Genomic DNA, 15,290 nt, shown 5'->3' with positions numbered 1-15,290 from the left:
TTTTTTTTTTTTTTTTTTTGAGACAGAGTCTTGCTCTATTGCCCAGGCTGGAGGGCAATGGCGTGATCTCAGCTCACTGCAACCTCTGACTCTAATATTCCTGTGCTAAAGGCCATGTGAGAACAACTCTTACTTAAGTTAATTTGGTAATATTACAAGTGTCGTACAAGTATCTTAGATTTAGCTCCCAATGTGCAATCAACTTTTGATGTGGAAAAAAAAGCCTATGCTAAAAGTAGTTAACAGTGGCTAGTCCACTGTTATGGACGTTTGACTTAAGGATTCAGAGACGGACTCTGTTGAATTATTCTTTTATTCATACATATCACCCACTCTCCCCTCTCTGGTTTCCACCTTCGGATATAACCTAATCCACTCTCAACTAGATGTTGCCTGTGGCCTAGGACTCAACCACTGGGCGGAAGCCTCTCCCCATACAGGCCATCCACCAACAAGAATTGCCCACGTTGACCAGGAATAGTACAAAGTAGTTACTGGGATCCACTGAAAGCTATAATATGAAAGTATCTAGAGATTGCCCTTAGGAACTAGTGTGTGGGTCTCAAATATTTCCCAATGTTAGGAGGAAAAAAAAAAAGCACAAGAATTCATGCTGCAGTGCTTGCTGAGAATTTAGAGGTGGCGTATACACCTGTAATGTCCCGAGGATCCTGCTGAGGATAAGCAGTATATGATATCTTCTAGTGGTGTGTGCACCAAATTTGACCTTGTAAAATATACCATTACACCATGCTAGCTGCAACCTGGCTGTGCCATTAACTGTAATCCTGCTTTGTTTTTTGGAGTAGAAGGAGAAATAGGCAAAGCCAACCTAGATGCTTTTTAATTGATCCCCAGTAGTGCTGTTAACTAGACCAGGGTTGCTTAGAAATAGGTGTGAGTCTGTCTACTTCAGATGCAAAGGATAAATGCAGTGGGTGTCACAGCCAGAATAATAATTATGTCATCTGTCTTGTCACGGAATATGACTATGGTAATTGCAGCATTTTCTCCCATCATTGAAGCTTGTAATTATAGTGCAACTAACAGGATTATGTGCTAACTTGGGCTGCTTTAATCACCTCTTTTACTCTGAAATGTGATGGTAAAATTCCACAGTTGTTCCCAAGCTACCGATTCTTTTCAACATCTGTTGTCTTGTAACTCTAACAGTTCAATACTAAGACGGGGAGGCACAGAGATGCTCCAGGCACTTCATCACAGCAAACTTGAGGGAAAGCCGCATTCAGGCTTGATAAGAAGGCATACACAGTAAAGGAATTTTCAATTTTCTACCAGAATAAGATTTTCTCTTTGAAAGCAAATTGTCTACTTTATGTTCCAAAGATGGCAGATGTCTGCGGTGTCTGCAACCCCTATTTGGTACGTGTTGAAGGAAACCTCCAACCATAAACATCAATCTAGGGCTGATTAAGAAAACTCCCCCTCTCAGCGGAAGGAGCAGGCTTAGGTTAATTAATACCTGGATACTGAGCTATTTGTTGGGATGCCACCTTTCATGTATCAGGCTCATTAAGATGGTCATTACCTATATTTATCTTTTCAGATCACATTAACAATAAACTTCAGGGGTTACCCAAGATACTTTGGTTATACAGGTTATACAGGACTCTGGACACTATGTGAAAAGAGGGGGTGATGAAGGTGGAAAACTCCCTTGACTATTTTGCTGTAAGATAACTTATGCTCTATTAGACGCAGCTGTGCCTAAGTGGGCCATTCTTCACAGTGTTACATTTCAGTAATTCTGAGTGCACCTAGGAAATTAATGTTGCATGGAACCAACCCAGATCCATACATTCAGGCTTAAACTGAGCACTTCTTGATCGGCACTAATACTGGCTTCATTGTGTGTGCATTCCTGTTGCATGGATACACAGACAGGATTCAGCAAGCCAGAGGAGTGTAGTTATAACTCAGCAAATGCAACTGTGATCTTAAAGCAACAAAAGGAAGCAACCTAAGAACAACTCGTTTTCTTGCAAGAAAAATTGTGGCATCAAGTACAGCATCATCTTTGGGAGGTGATAGAAAAATTCCTAGATTAGACCTGCTTAGACCTGGCAAGGCCAGACCATTAACAGCATAATTGTTAGGGTGTTGCAGACACTGGGCTGTAAGGGAAGAAGTTACTCCGCTATGGAGTAGAACGTGGGCCCAAGTTGACCTCTCCTTGACTGAGCTGTTCCCCAAAGCCCCAACATTTTTTGAGCCCACTCCTTTAATGCTTAGTCATGATGTACATGATGTACTGGTTGATAATGCAGCTTCCACAGTGAGGCGCCCCTTTGAGGTTGCTCCCAGAGAATTGAAAGAGTCGAATTGGCCCATGTTGGATGTTGATAACCACCTGGACAGGTAAACTGATCAAGGGGAAGAAAGCTGTCGTGACAGTTTAACCAGCCAACTTCTGACTAGCTGGATTGTATGTGTAGACAGAAGGGGATTGGCAGGTCACAGCCTAGAGGAAGGGGTGTCTTGGAGACCACAGTAACCGTGGCCATCCCGCACTTCTCAGGGTGCGGGGACAGAGGGTAAGTCCCAGCTGAAGACACTTCGTGTCTCTAAGTTAAATGAAATGACCTAAGACACTCCAGGTGGAAGACGCTCCTTCTTCTGGTCCTGTGAGCTCCCAGATAGTTGTTCCACAAGGATCTCTCCTCTTGTGTGCTGGCTGGGCAGGTGAGAGCGTTCCAGGCCACTTGAGAATTACGGGTCTCATTGTCAATTAACAAAGCAGCTGCTGTAGTATGGCGGCTGAGTATAGGTTCGGCATACAGTGTAGATTATAGATTCCGTATCGAGTGTAGATTCTGTGTAGTAGAAAAGGGGTCCCCAACCCCCGGGCCATGGACCAGTACTAGTCTGTGGCCTGTTAGGAACCGGGCCACACAGCAGCAGGTGAGCAGCAGGTAAGCAAGCAAAGCTTCATCTGTATTTACAGGCACTCCCCATTGCTTGCATTACTGCTTGAGCTCTGCCTCCTGTCAGATCAGCAGCGGCATTAGATTCTTACAGGAGCACAAACCCAATTGTGAACTGTGTGTGTGAGGGATCTAGGTTGCAAGCTCCTTATGAGAATCCTGTGTCTATCTGTCACTGTCTCCCATCACTTCTAAATGGGACCATCTAGTTGCAGGAAGACAAGCTCAGGCCTCCCATTGATTCTACATTATGGTGAATTATATGTCATTATTTCATCATGTATTACAATATAATCGTGATATAAAGTGTACAATAAATGTAATACACTTGAATCATCCTGAAACCATACCCCCATCCCCAGTTAGTGGAAAAACTGTCTTCCATGAAACCACTCCCTGGTGCCAAAAAGATTGGGGACGGCTGTAGTATAGTATAGCTTAGCTTCAAATTCTGCTGCTTTCTCCCTCTCGCTCTTTTTTTTTTTTTTTTTTTTGAGATGGAGTCTCGCTTTGTCACCAGGCTGGAGTGCAGTGGTGCGATCTCGGCTCACCGCAAACCTCTGACTCCCTGGTTCAAGCGATTCTCCTGCCTCAGCTTCCCGAGTAGCTGGGATTACAGGCATGGGCCACCACACCCAGCTAATTTTTGTATTTTTAGTAGAGCTGGGGTTTCACCATGTTGGCCAGGATGATCTCAAGCTCCTGACCTTGTGATCTGCCCGCTTCGGCCTCCCAAAGTGCTGGGATTACAGTCATGAGCCACCATGCCTGGCCCTGGTTTCCTCTCTTAATAGATGGGTGACCTTCTTAACCTTTGTGCCTCAGTCTCCTCATCTGTAAAGTGGCTTTAAGAATAGTACTTATCATGTATACTTGAAAATGGCTTGCCAGACTCAGTGGCTCATGCCTGTAACCCCAGCACAGATTATAGAGAGGCCGAGGTGGGCAGATCACCTGAGGTCAGGAGTTTGAGACCAGCCTGAGCAACATGGTGAAACCCCCATCTCTTCCAAAAATAAAAAATTAGCCAGGCATGGTAGCAGGAGCCTGTAATCCCAGCTACTCAGAAGGCTGAGGCAGGAAAACTGTTTGAACCCTGGAGGCGGAGGTTACAGTGAGCTGAGATAGCCTTACCGCACTCCAGTCTGGATGACAGAGTGAGACTCCATCTCAAAAGAAAAAAGAAAATTGCTAAGAGTAAATTTTACATGTTTTTAACCACAGAGAAAAGTATATGAGGTAATGGATGTGTCAGTTAGCTTGATTTAACCATTCTATAATGTATACGTGTATCAAAACATCATGTATGCCATAAATATATTCCATTTTTATTTGTCAATTATAAATAAAGAATTGTACCTTTTTTTTTTTTTTTTTTTGGAGACAGGATCTTGCTCTGCCACCCAGGCTGGAGTGCAGTGGTGCGATCACAGCTCACTGCCTTGAACTCCCAGACTCAAGCGATGTCCCTGCCTCAGCCTCCTGAGTAGCTGGGACTGCAGGTGTGCACCATCATGCCTGGCTATTTTTTCATTTTGTGGTAGAGTCTTGTTATGTTGCCCAGGCTAGAATCATACTTACCAGAAGAATTAAATGGCATAGTACATCTGTTGCATGTAGCACACTGCTGGCACCTGAGAAGCGATCAGTAAATGTAAATGTTAGCTTCTATATGTATTATGGTTTTATCCAGCTGCCTCCTGAGCTTGTTTAATATGGGTCAGCCACAAGAGATGATCCATTCTGAGTGTGCCAGGAAATCATGTTTCTGGGCCCAGAAGTCCAGTGATTGCCCTCTGGAGAATGGGGGCAGATTCACCAAGGTGTCCGACACTGTGTGGGACTGGACAGGTTGTCAGATGCCCGTCTCCTGGCCTCTCATCATGGATCCACAGTGGCGTGCAAGTGTTCTTTTGTGATATTTCAGCACACATGGATTATTATAGTGACTACATCATGTTTGAGATCGCAGTGAGATCTTCTAGAGGGCCTTGTTATTTCCCTTGCATCCTTCGAATTAGCTAAAGGGTAGATAGTGAATACTTCCTTCCTGAATGGCATAACGAGGATTATAGAGAATTCAGATGAAACTGGAGCATGCCCAAAAAAAATATGAAGTAGATGGGAAAAGTGAAAACTAGAAAACTGGAGAGGGCATGATGATCAGACGAGACATTATCTATTTTTTTCTTTTTTTGAGATGGAGTTTCATTCTTATTGCCCAGACAGGAGTGCAGTGGTGCAATCTCAGCTCATTGCAACTTCCAACTCCCGGATTCAAGCGATTCTCCTGCCTCAGCCTCCTGAGTAGCTGGGATTACAGGTGCCCGCCACCACGCCCAGTTAATTTTTTGTATTTTTAGTAGAGACGGGGTTGCACCATGTTGGCCAGGCTGGTCTTGAACTCCTGACCTCAGGTGATCCACCCGCCTTGGCCTCCCAAAGTGCCAGGATTACAGGTGAGCCACTGTGTCCAGCCAAGCCATTCTTAAACGGAGCTCCCAGAAGAGCTCACTGGAGTCAGGGGTCCAGACCTAGCAAACCCAAGAGGACAGTGGCTCCTAGAGGAGCAACGTGGTTGTTCCAACACTGCAGCCTTGTATGTGCTGCCCAGGCAGCAGTAAAGACCACCGCCCAGGGGTTGCCAGAGGGGCCACTGGATGAATTTAGTGGCTGTCCTAACATGGTGGCCATGAGGGAGACCCCAGACCTCAGCAGCTTCTGCATCTCTGGGCATGATGAGAAGCCAGGAGTGGAAACTAAGGAGGTCATGACTCCAGCAGCTGGGGAGGGCACTCGACTTTCCTTAGAAGGTGGCAGCAAGGGAGGGCTCAATCTCCCAAGCCCAACGGCTCTGAGTTTGCAGCACTCACCATGTGATTCCATTCTCTTGTGTGTCCATCACAGCCCTGTGGGCCTCAGAGTCTGTTTCCCTAAGCCTGTGCTCTAGCTCCTTGTGATGGCTTCACAGACCCCCCACAGATTCAGTTTTCCCCTGGGCCTCACACATCTGGGAAATTCCTATATGGGCTTCCTATAAACCACTGCAAACTTCAAACACTCCTATTAAACTCAACATATGCATTTCTGGGATCTTAAATACTGACCATGCTATTAAAGATAGAATCATAGACATTTTAGAGTAAATTGCGACCTTAGAGCTCTCCAACGCTCCTGAATTTTACAAATGAAGGAAGTGAAGCTCAGAAAGGTTGAGCTACTTACCCAAGGTCACACAGCTGGCTTAGGGGCGGGGATAGAACTAGAAGCCTGATGTTTACAGGAACTCATTTCTCCATGCCACATTCTTAACAAATGTAGGCTTTGTAAGGATTTAGATTGACTCATCTGCTAAATTTCAAGTTGATTTATTTGAGTGATGTGTTTAGTTGATTCACTGTATATCTCTGCTGAAATTATTCCTAGCCATTGCTAAGGCGGTTAGGTCTGGGCTGAAAATCAGAAGAATCTCTGTAAAATGTTGAAAGATGAGCCAATTTTTAAAACCCCAAAGGGAATGTATATGGCCTGTGTATCTGGAGTTTTCTAAACATTTTTTTCTTCATCTGTCGAACATTTTTATCATTCTAGGGAAGATTTAGACATTGAATGTACTAAAAGGATTTCATTTGACTGCTATGTACTTACCCCTGCCTGTAATCCTCTAATAAACACTCGCAGGCAGAACAGCCTAATTGGCAGGATGAGTTAATGCACAGGCCATTTATTTGCCAAGCATATGACACAGACCATGAACAAAATAAGCTTGTAACTGCCTCTCCCTGTTAGCAAATACTTGTCCGCACCCCGGCCTCTCACAACCTGCTCTTCCTCTGGGCTTGAGCTTGGGGACAGTTTGATGTACAACTGCCATGCGCCAACAGGCTTCAGATAAGCCTGGAAAGAAATGCAGGGGAACGAACTTTCTGGTCAGGAGCACCTCTCGCTACAGGGGAATGGCCACCCCAAGTTAAAACATGTGTGCTGGCCCGGCACGGTGGCTCACGCCTGTAATCCCAGCACTTTGGGAGGCTGAGGTGGGCAGATCACCTGAGGTCAGGAGTTTGAGACTAGCCTGGCCAACATAGTGAAACCCCATCTCTATAAAAAATACAAAAATTAGCTGGGCATGGTGGGTGACTGTAATCTCAGCTACTTGGGAGGCTGAGGCAGGAGAATCACTTGAACTCGGGAGATGGAGGTTGCAGTGAGTGGGGATCGCGCCACCGCACTCTAGCCTGGGCAACAGAGTGAGACTCTGCCTCAAAAACTAAATAAATAAAAATTTAAAATAAATAAAAATAAAACATGTATGCTTCTAAAACATAGCTAAATACGAGTTCTGTTGAGGAGGATGAAGTGTCTCTCTGTGTTGGTCACAAGAGTGGATTGCAATAAAACCACTAATAATGATAATACATATGATCACACTGGCTTGGCCAGGGGCTGCCTTCTGCTTTCTTCTTCCAGAAACGGTTTAGCAAAGTCATTGTGAGACTACTGTCCGGGAGCCTCCACTCCTCACCTACTCAAGAGTATAGCAAGGCTGTCTGGGCCTCCTGCCATCCCTTATTCCTGTCTCCATGCTGACCTGCCTTGCAAGGGCAGCCTCCCTTTCTTGGAGGCACACTTCGAACCAGTCTCCTGGGTTTGCACGAACCCGCCCTCCAGCCTGGGCTTGACCTTGTCGTAGGCTGTGCGCACTATAAAGCCTATCCTAGGGCTTATCCCCACTCTGCGTGGCCGCCTCTTCCCTGGACCCACTCTGCGAAGGGGCCTTTAACCAAATGCCTGTGCTCTGTGCCCTCACAGGTCTCCCAGGCAGCTGCGGACCTCCTGGCTTACTGTGAGGCTCACGTGCGGGAAGACCCTCTCATCATTCCAGTGCCTGCGTCAGAAAACCCCTTTCGCGAGAAGAAGTTCTTTTGTACCATTCTCTAACTTTACGTGTGATGAAAACGCCTCCTTTTCTGACCTTCAAAGTCCCCTGTAGAGACCATGCATGCTCTAAGCCTTAGGGAGTGAGACCAACACCCATCCCTGCCCAGCCAATGGTGGCCGGGGCTTGTCTTATGTTTTCATCTGTTTTCCTTGTGGCATTCAATTTCATTTTTTTCTGTTCATTTTCAGGTTATTTTCATTATTGGCAAAGAGAATCAAAATTTTTATAGCCAAATAACAAATGTGCCATGTAAAAATAAGTCTGGACTTAAGAGTTTAACATTTTTAAACATCAATTTCCAAGTTTATATCATATTAATACATTTCAGAGGATAACTTATTTTTAAAAAAAAAACTATGCCTAAATATCTCTTATTTGCAATATTCAGTATCAAATTAGAGCATTTTGGCCAACTGAGACATATAAGGTTTTCGTCTCCTTTCCTGGAGAAAGCAGCTGCAGAGGTTCTCTAGTTCCTGCATTTCCATCATCCTCGTGAAAAGACAACCCACAGGATTGGATGGTTTTCTTTTGTTTTTTGTTGTTGTTGTTGTTGTTGTTGTTTCGAGACAGAGTCTCGCTCCGTTGCCCAGGCTGGAGTGCAGTGGTGCGAACTCAGCTCACTGCGACCTCCACCTCCTGGGTTCAAGCGATTCTCCTGCTTCAGCCTCCTGCGTAGCTGGGATTACAGGCACGCACCACCATGCCCAGCTAATTTTTTGTATTTTTAATAGAGACAGGGTTTCACCATGTTGGTCAGGCTGGTCTCAAATGCCTGACCTTGTGATCCACCCGCCTCGGCCTCCCAAAGCGCTGGGATTACAGGCATGAGCCACCCCGCCCAGCCGTGGAATGGTTTTCTTAACGTATCCTCCCGGGGCCATGGTGGATGTCCCTTGTTTCAGTGGCCCTACAAAGATAGATGGTGGGCAGACACTGAAGTCAACTTGACTGTAAAAGTACCCCATGCCATTGATATGCTGTAGCAGACCTGTGTGTGCGGTCTCCCCTCTCCAAATGCCACCTCTTCCTGCGCCCTCCTCTTCTGGCTCCTACTCAGTAGTTCCATTGGGGGCTGCATTAATATAAAGACCTGTTCTGGACACAGCTCTGGGCCCGCTGGGGTTTTACTAGGGCAGTCCCTCCTCTGCAGGAGTGAGTCATGGTTACAGCAGCCCCTTGTGTGCCTCCTAGTCATCTGAGCATTGGTGTGCATTAAGGTACTTAATCTTCCAACAATAAATACCATAAGTGCATGTCTGTTTTGTTTTATTTTATTTATTTATCTTTTTGAGACAGAGTCTTGCTCTGTTGCCCAGGCTGGAATGCAATGGCACAATCTCAGCTCACCGCAACCTCTACTCCCAGGTTCAAATGATCCTCATGTCTCAGCCTCCCTAGTAGCTGGGATGACAAGCGCAGGCCAGCACACCTGGCTCATTTTTGTATTTTTAATAGAGACAAGCTTTCACCATGTTGGCCAGGCTGGTCTCCAATTCCTGGCCTCAAGTGATCTGCCCACCTCGGCCTCCCAAAGTGCTGGGATTATAGGTGTGAGTCAGTGTACCCGGCCATATGTCTGTTTTAGAGTGAGGGGAAACTGAGGCACAAAAAGTTTATGTAGTTTGCCCAAGGTTACATATGGTAAGCAGAAAACCTGGGGTTTGAGGACAGGCAGCCCAGCCCCAGAGTTCCCTTAGCCCCCTGAACTGTGCTACCTTCCAGGTCTACCTGTTTGCAGGTAGGGAGACCCCGCAAACTATCTTAACTGCACACCGTGACGCAAACACCTTTGTTGCACCAACCCACGGCACACTTCACTTCCCACGTTCACCAGGAGGAAGCCGAATTCTGGCAGTTTAAGGAAGGTGATTCATGGATGCCCCAAGGAAACGCTAGACATTGATGAATTAGCTCTTGGATTGTCTAAGATCAACCTGAAGGCCCTACCTAAACCAAACTCATATGACCCTGATAAAAGAGGAGAATACACTGTGGGAGCAGAGTTCTTTGTCTAAGTTTGTTCTATTCTGTTTATTTGGAAACTGCCTGTCCTTCTAGTTCTGACCGAGACTTGCTGTGTGATACAGAGCAGGTCATTGTGTGCCTGAAATGTTCTAACCTGCAAATTGGGTTTAATGGTAATTATCCTGCCTTTCGGTCTGAGAGGAAACAGAGATGCTACATAGATGAAAGCTCTGATTATCATTTAAAACAAACAAATGTACTAAATGCCATGGTATAATATAGGGAAGAATGGATGACTTCAAAGAGACCATGGTTCTGTTGGATGAATAAAATTGCCTGCAAAGAGGCACATATAATTTTCAGATCAATTAATGACTTGCTGCCCTCGTAAATGGATTTAGGACATTTTTATTCCTTGCTTCTTTTGTTAAAACCCATTCTGAGTTTCATTATCAGCTCACTGATAATATCAGTGTTGTTAAGATGCTCAAACTAGAACAGAATTGTATGCTGGGTGTGACGCTAAGACCTCAGATCCTTTGATAGTGCAGTTTATGACCAAGATCTCTTTATTCTGTGGTTCACGCCAACATCATTAACCCGATGAAGCAAAGCACAAGTCACAAACGCACATCAGAGAAGCTGAGAAAGTGGGACAGCACAGAGAGCATCAAAATCAGGTCAAAAAAATGCTGCTTTCCTCTTCCACCAAACTTTCTCCACGTTGTTTTTACATGTCCCGTCCCTCTAGATTCAGGCTCCTTTTTGTTCTCTCTCCCTTTCCTTTTCCTTCTCTCTTCCTTACCTCCCGCTGTGAGATGCTTTTCTGTCCTTTTATTGCACCTCTTCCAGACCTATGTCATTTTGAGATGGGTCACCCTTCCTAGAGTGGTCGTGAACCCAGCTTCCACTTCTTTTTTTTTGTTTTTGAGACAGTCTTACTCTGTCGTCCAGGCTGGAGTGCAGTGGTGCAATCTCGGCTCGCTGCAACCTCCACCTCCTGGGTTCAAGCGATTCTCGTGTCTCAGCCTCCCGAGGAGCTGGGATTACAGGCACCCACCACCACACCTGGCTGATTTTTGTATTTTTAGTAGAGACAGAGTTTCACCATGTTGGCCACGCTCGTCTCGAACCCCTGACCTCAAGTGATCCACCCGCCTTGGCCTCCCGAAGTGCTGGGATTACAGGCATGAGCCACAGCACCTGGCCTAGCTCCCTCTTCTTAGATGCAGATTTCTGCACATGAGCTATGAGATCCACAGACATGTCACTGACCTCCCCCACTCTGTCAGTGGAAGATGAATGGAATAAAAACTGCTTGCATTATGGAGTGCAGCTGTGAGAACAGTTGTCATTTTTGTGTTTTCAGCTTAACTGTCCAGCATCTCCCCTCCCTTCCTGTAGCAAGGACATCATGCCTTAGATATAAACTTAGTGATGTGTAGTACCCACCGTGGAAGCTGAAGAAGGGAGGTATTCCCTGTCTCTCAGGCACACTCTGCTTCCAGCCCCATACCAGTCGGGAAGTGGTCATTGACCTGGGGTGGACTACCTGGACCCTTACTTGGGGCTATGAGCCTGGAGAATGTGACACGGAAATGAAGGGATGCTGAGACTCGTTTCAAGGAAGTCACCGTGGTCTGGGGTTGGTAGTCATCCAGTAAGGCAGGTGTCTAGGGCTGGCAGGCTGAAGGGATGGTGTGTCCACTGGTAGCAATGTCCAGGGATGGCAGGGTCCTGGGAATGTCATTTCTGCTCCACTCATTAGACTTGCTGAGCTGTCTCCGCCTCCACCTATCTTCCTACAGATCTCCCTTCTAGTTTTCTGTCAATTATTTGAGCCAGCAAACTCCTTCCAGTACATTCCTTATTCTTTAATGAAATAGCCTGAGTTGGATGTAAATATGTATGACCTAACAATTCCACCCCTAGGTGTATACTCAACAGAAGTGTGTACATGTGTTCATCCAGAGAAACACCCTAAATCTTCACAAAAACTCTCTCCATAATAACCCCAAACGGGAAAGCACCCAAATGCCCATGTTGGTTGGATAAGCACATCAGGGTATATTCACACGGTAGAATCCCAGACTGCAATGGGAATGAGTTGCAACTCCACCCCCAGCTTGGAGTGTATTCACCAACCTAGTGGTGAACAAGATAAGGCAAAAATGCACCATAGGATTCCATTTATATAAAGTATAAAACCCAAAACTCATCCTTGTGGTTGCAAGTAGAGATCAGTCCTAAGAAGATAGTGACCAGAAGAGGGACATGAGGTGGTGGGTGCTTCTGGGATGTTCTGTTTCTTGATCTGGTTGCCGGTTACTTGGGTGCATTCCATTTGTGAACATTCTTGGAGCTGTACATTTTTGATTTGGGCACTTTTCTGTGTGTATGTTATACTTTAATAAAAAGTTGGGCTTTGTGACTTGCAATCAAGAATTCTACTTTTTTTTTGGCACTTTGCTCAAATTTTTACTCCTCTTTAGATACCATTAACATTACATTAATGATAACTAGCATTGCTAGTGGGGCATTTTAAGAGCATGTTTGATGTCATTTTAAAGTACAAACTATGATCCTCAGCTATCTGGATGGAGAATAGGCCATCAGCACCACGCAGGTGGGGCCCTGTGAACAAGATGCACAAACTCTGTGGAATTGGTGTCTTTCGGGAAGACAGTAAGGTATCCCACTGGGAGTTCCCATGTGATGATGGAGATCTTGTCCTCTCAGGCTCTCCTGCCTTCTGACCATCAGGAATGGATGGAGGAGGTGGCCTGCTGCAAAACCCTATCATCAGACACCACCGTTGGGGAGGGAGCCGCAGCACAGGCCCCAGGGGGCTCGTCTATGACACCTCTGAATGCAAGCTCAGATTCCCAGGTCACCCAGCCCATAGGTGTTAATACACTGGGGCTGGAACACCGATGGCCACTCTGCTCACATCCCTGGGGGCTCTGGCCCTGCTTCTGAACCTCGGATCGTTTCTGAGTATCTCCTAGGGCATCTCTCTTGTTCTCAGCTACCAAGCAGCCTCTGCCATCTCCCTGTGGCAGCTCTGGCGTGTTGAGTTCCAGGGCAATCACAGAGCAGCTTCACGCTGGGGCCCCACAACATGAGTCAGAAGGGCTTGCCTCTGATCCTCAGCTCCAGCCCCCATGGAACTCAACCACAACTCTGCCCATTGTCAGCAGCCCCCCTGCTGCTAGGAGCCAGGGGAGCGAGCAAACCAAAGGGCGGAAGGAAGTTTGTTCTGGTGACTCTGCAGATTGGAGATGAAAATAATTAGAGTAATAACAAGCAACACTGATCTGATGTCAGAGGCGTGTGAACCAAAGCAACTCCATCTTGAGTAGGGGCTGGGTAAAATGAGGCTGAAACCTACTGGGCTGCATTCCCAGATGGTTAAGGCATTCTATGTCACAGGATGAGATAGGAGGTCAGCACAAAATACAGGTCATAAAGACCTTACTGATAGAACAGTTTGCAGTAAAGAAGCTGGCTAAAGCCTAGCAAAACCAAGACGGCCGCAAGAGTGACCTCTCTGGTTGTCCTCCTTGCTACACTCCCATCAGCACCATGACAGTTTACAAATGCCATGGCAACATCAGGAAGTTACCCTATATGGTCTAAAAAGAGGAGGCATGAATAATCCACCCCTTATTTGGCATATCATCAAGAAACAACCATAAAAATGGGCAACCAGCAGCCCACGGGGCTGATCTGTCTATGGAGTAGCCATTCTCTTATTCCTTTACTTTCTTAATAAACTTGCTTTCTCTTTGCACTGCGGACTGGTCCTGAATTCTCTCTTACGTGAGATCCAAGAACCCTCTCCTGAGGTCTGGATCAGGACTCCTGTTCTGTAACACTGAGAAGAACATGGATGATAGCAATCCATTAGACAGAATTATTCACACTTACATCTCCTCAGCTCTTCAGGGGGTAAGACACCAGATCATGGGCGAGGTTTTTTGTTTTGTTGTTTTTTTCTTGAGATGGGATCTCATTCTGTTGTGCAGGCCAGAGTACAGTGGCGCCATCACAGCTCACTGCAGCCTTGAGTCCCTGGGCTCAAGCGATCCTCTGGCCTCAGCCTCCTGAATAGCTGGGACTACAGGTGCACGCCACCATGCCAGGCTAATTTATTTTTATTTTTATTTTTTTGTAGAGACAGGGTCTCACTCTATTGCCTGGGTTAGTCTTGAACTCCTGGCCCACCTCTGCCTCCTCAGCCCTGGGATTACAGGTGGGAGCCACCGCGCCCTGCCATGGGCTGTTTTCATGAAAGATCAGAGGATGCCCTCTAACCCCCAGCTTCCAGCCACATCTCCTCGGTGGCACAGGATGTGCTCTGCCATCCTCAGGATGTAGGCCCAGAGCAGCAAAGGGGGAGGATGAGCCGGGCATCTGCCCAGTTTTAATGCTTTTGTTGATGTGCGGACAAGCCAGCGACACATTAGTACCATCCTGCATTCCATCTGGTTTCTAGAAAAACCCTCACAACTTGATTCAGTTTCAGCTATACATAATGTACTAACTTGTAAATGTTCAAACCCACATGCGATCATTAACCGCATGCTGGTATTGTAACCACTTACTTCAAAGATTCCCTAGTGACCCAGGGTGGCCTCCAAGGCCCTGCTTGCCCTGACTCCTACTTACTCTCCAGCATCCCTTTCACACCTCACTCCCCCTGAGAACCCTGTGCTCCATCCCCACTGGCCATGATTCAAGCCCTCCTACTAGCCATGCTCCCTGCTGGACAAGGCCTTTGCACCTGCAGCTTCCTCTGCCTGGCACACTCTTCCCTCCTCTCTTTGCCAGGTGGACTTATTTGGTAGATCTTGACTCAAGCATCACTGAAGACTCAAGCCTTCTCTGACCTCTCTGACGAAGTCCAATCTATCTCTAGGTTCTTATTCACTGTGAGGCTCTCCTTTGAGGCCTTTGTCATGGTTGCAGTTTTACATCTGTGTAAGTGATGACTCAAAGAAGATCTGTCTCCCCCACGATGCCATAAACCCTCTGAGGCCCAGGGTTCTGGCTGTGAAAGGAAAAGAAATCTCCCCAAAATCACTAAGCCAGAGGGAAGGGTCAAGCTGGGAACTGCCTCGGGCAAACCTGCCTCCCACTCTATTCCTAAATAAGACAGCTACATACGCACCACCTGCCCCCCCAACACCAGTGCCCCAACCCCCACGCACTCCCTCACAATTTGCCCACAAGGAAATTCCTTGCGGACAAAGGACAGGCAGAAGTCAAAGTCATCCCTCTACTCATGTGAGAAAAATGCACATCTGATTTGCTTGCTCTGCCCCTATTGTTTCACTAAGCCAGAGTAGGCATAAGTGACAGCAGTCCCCAACCTTTTTGGCACCAGGGGCTGGTTTTGTGGAAGACAATTCTTCCATGCATATGGGGTGGGG

The 15,290-nt window shown here is 46.5% G+C and overlaps 1 long non-coding RNA gene across 1 annotated transcript in view; it reads left to right on the top strand.

The window, feature by feature from the left end:
* Window positions 1-12,293, top strand: part of LOC105507298 — a 38,589-nt gene extending 26,296 nt beyond the window's left edge. Inside the window, exon 3 of the long non-coding RNA XR_001001074.1 lies at window positions 7,758-12,293. This is a non-coding gene — a long non-coding RNA (uncharacterized LOC105507298). The remainder of the gene's footprint in view (window positions 1-7,757) is intronic.
* Window positions 12,294-15,290: the final 2,997 nt, after the last annotated feature.

Source organism: Colobus angolensis, unplaced genomic scaffold, assembly GCF_000951035.1.
Source record: "Colobus angolensis palliatus isolate OR3802 unplaced genomic scaffold, Cang.pa_1.0 Scaffold148, whole genome shotgun sequence".
In the NCBI taxonomy this organism is placed as follows: domain Eukaryota; kingdom Metazoa; phylum Chordata; class Mammalia; order Primates; family Cercopithecidae; genus Colobus; species Colobus angolensis.
Note: the sequence above shows the minus strand (reverse complement) of the source record. Positions and strands in the feature narration are given on the sequence as shown.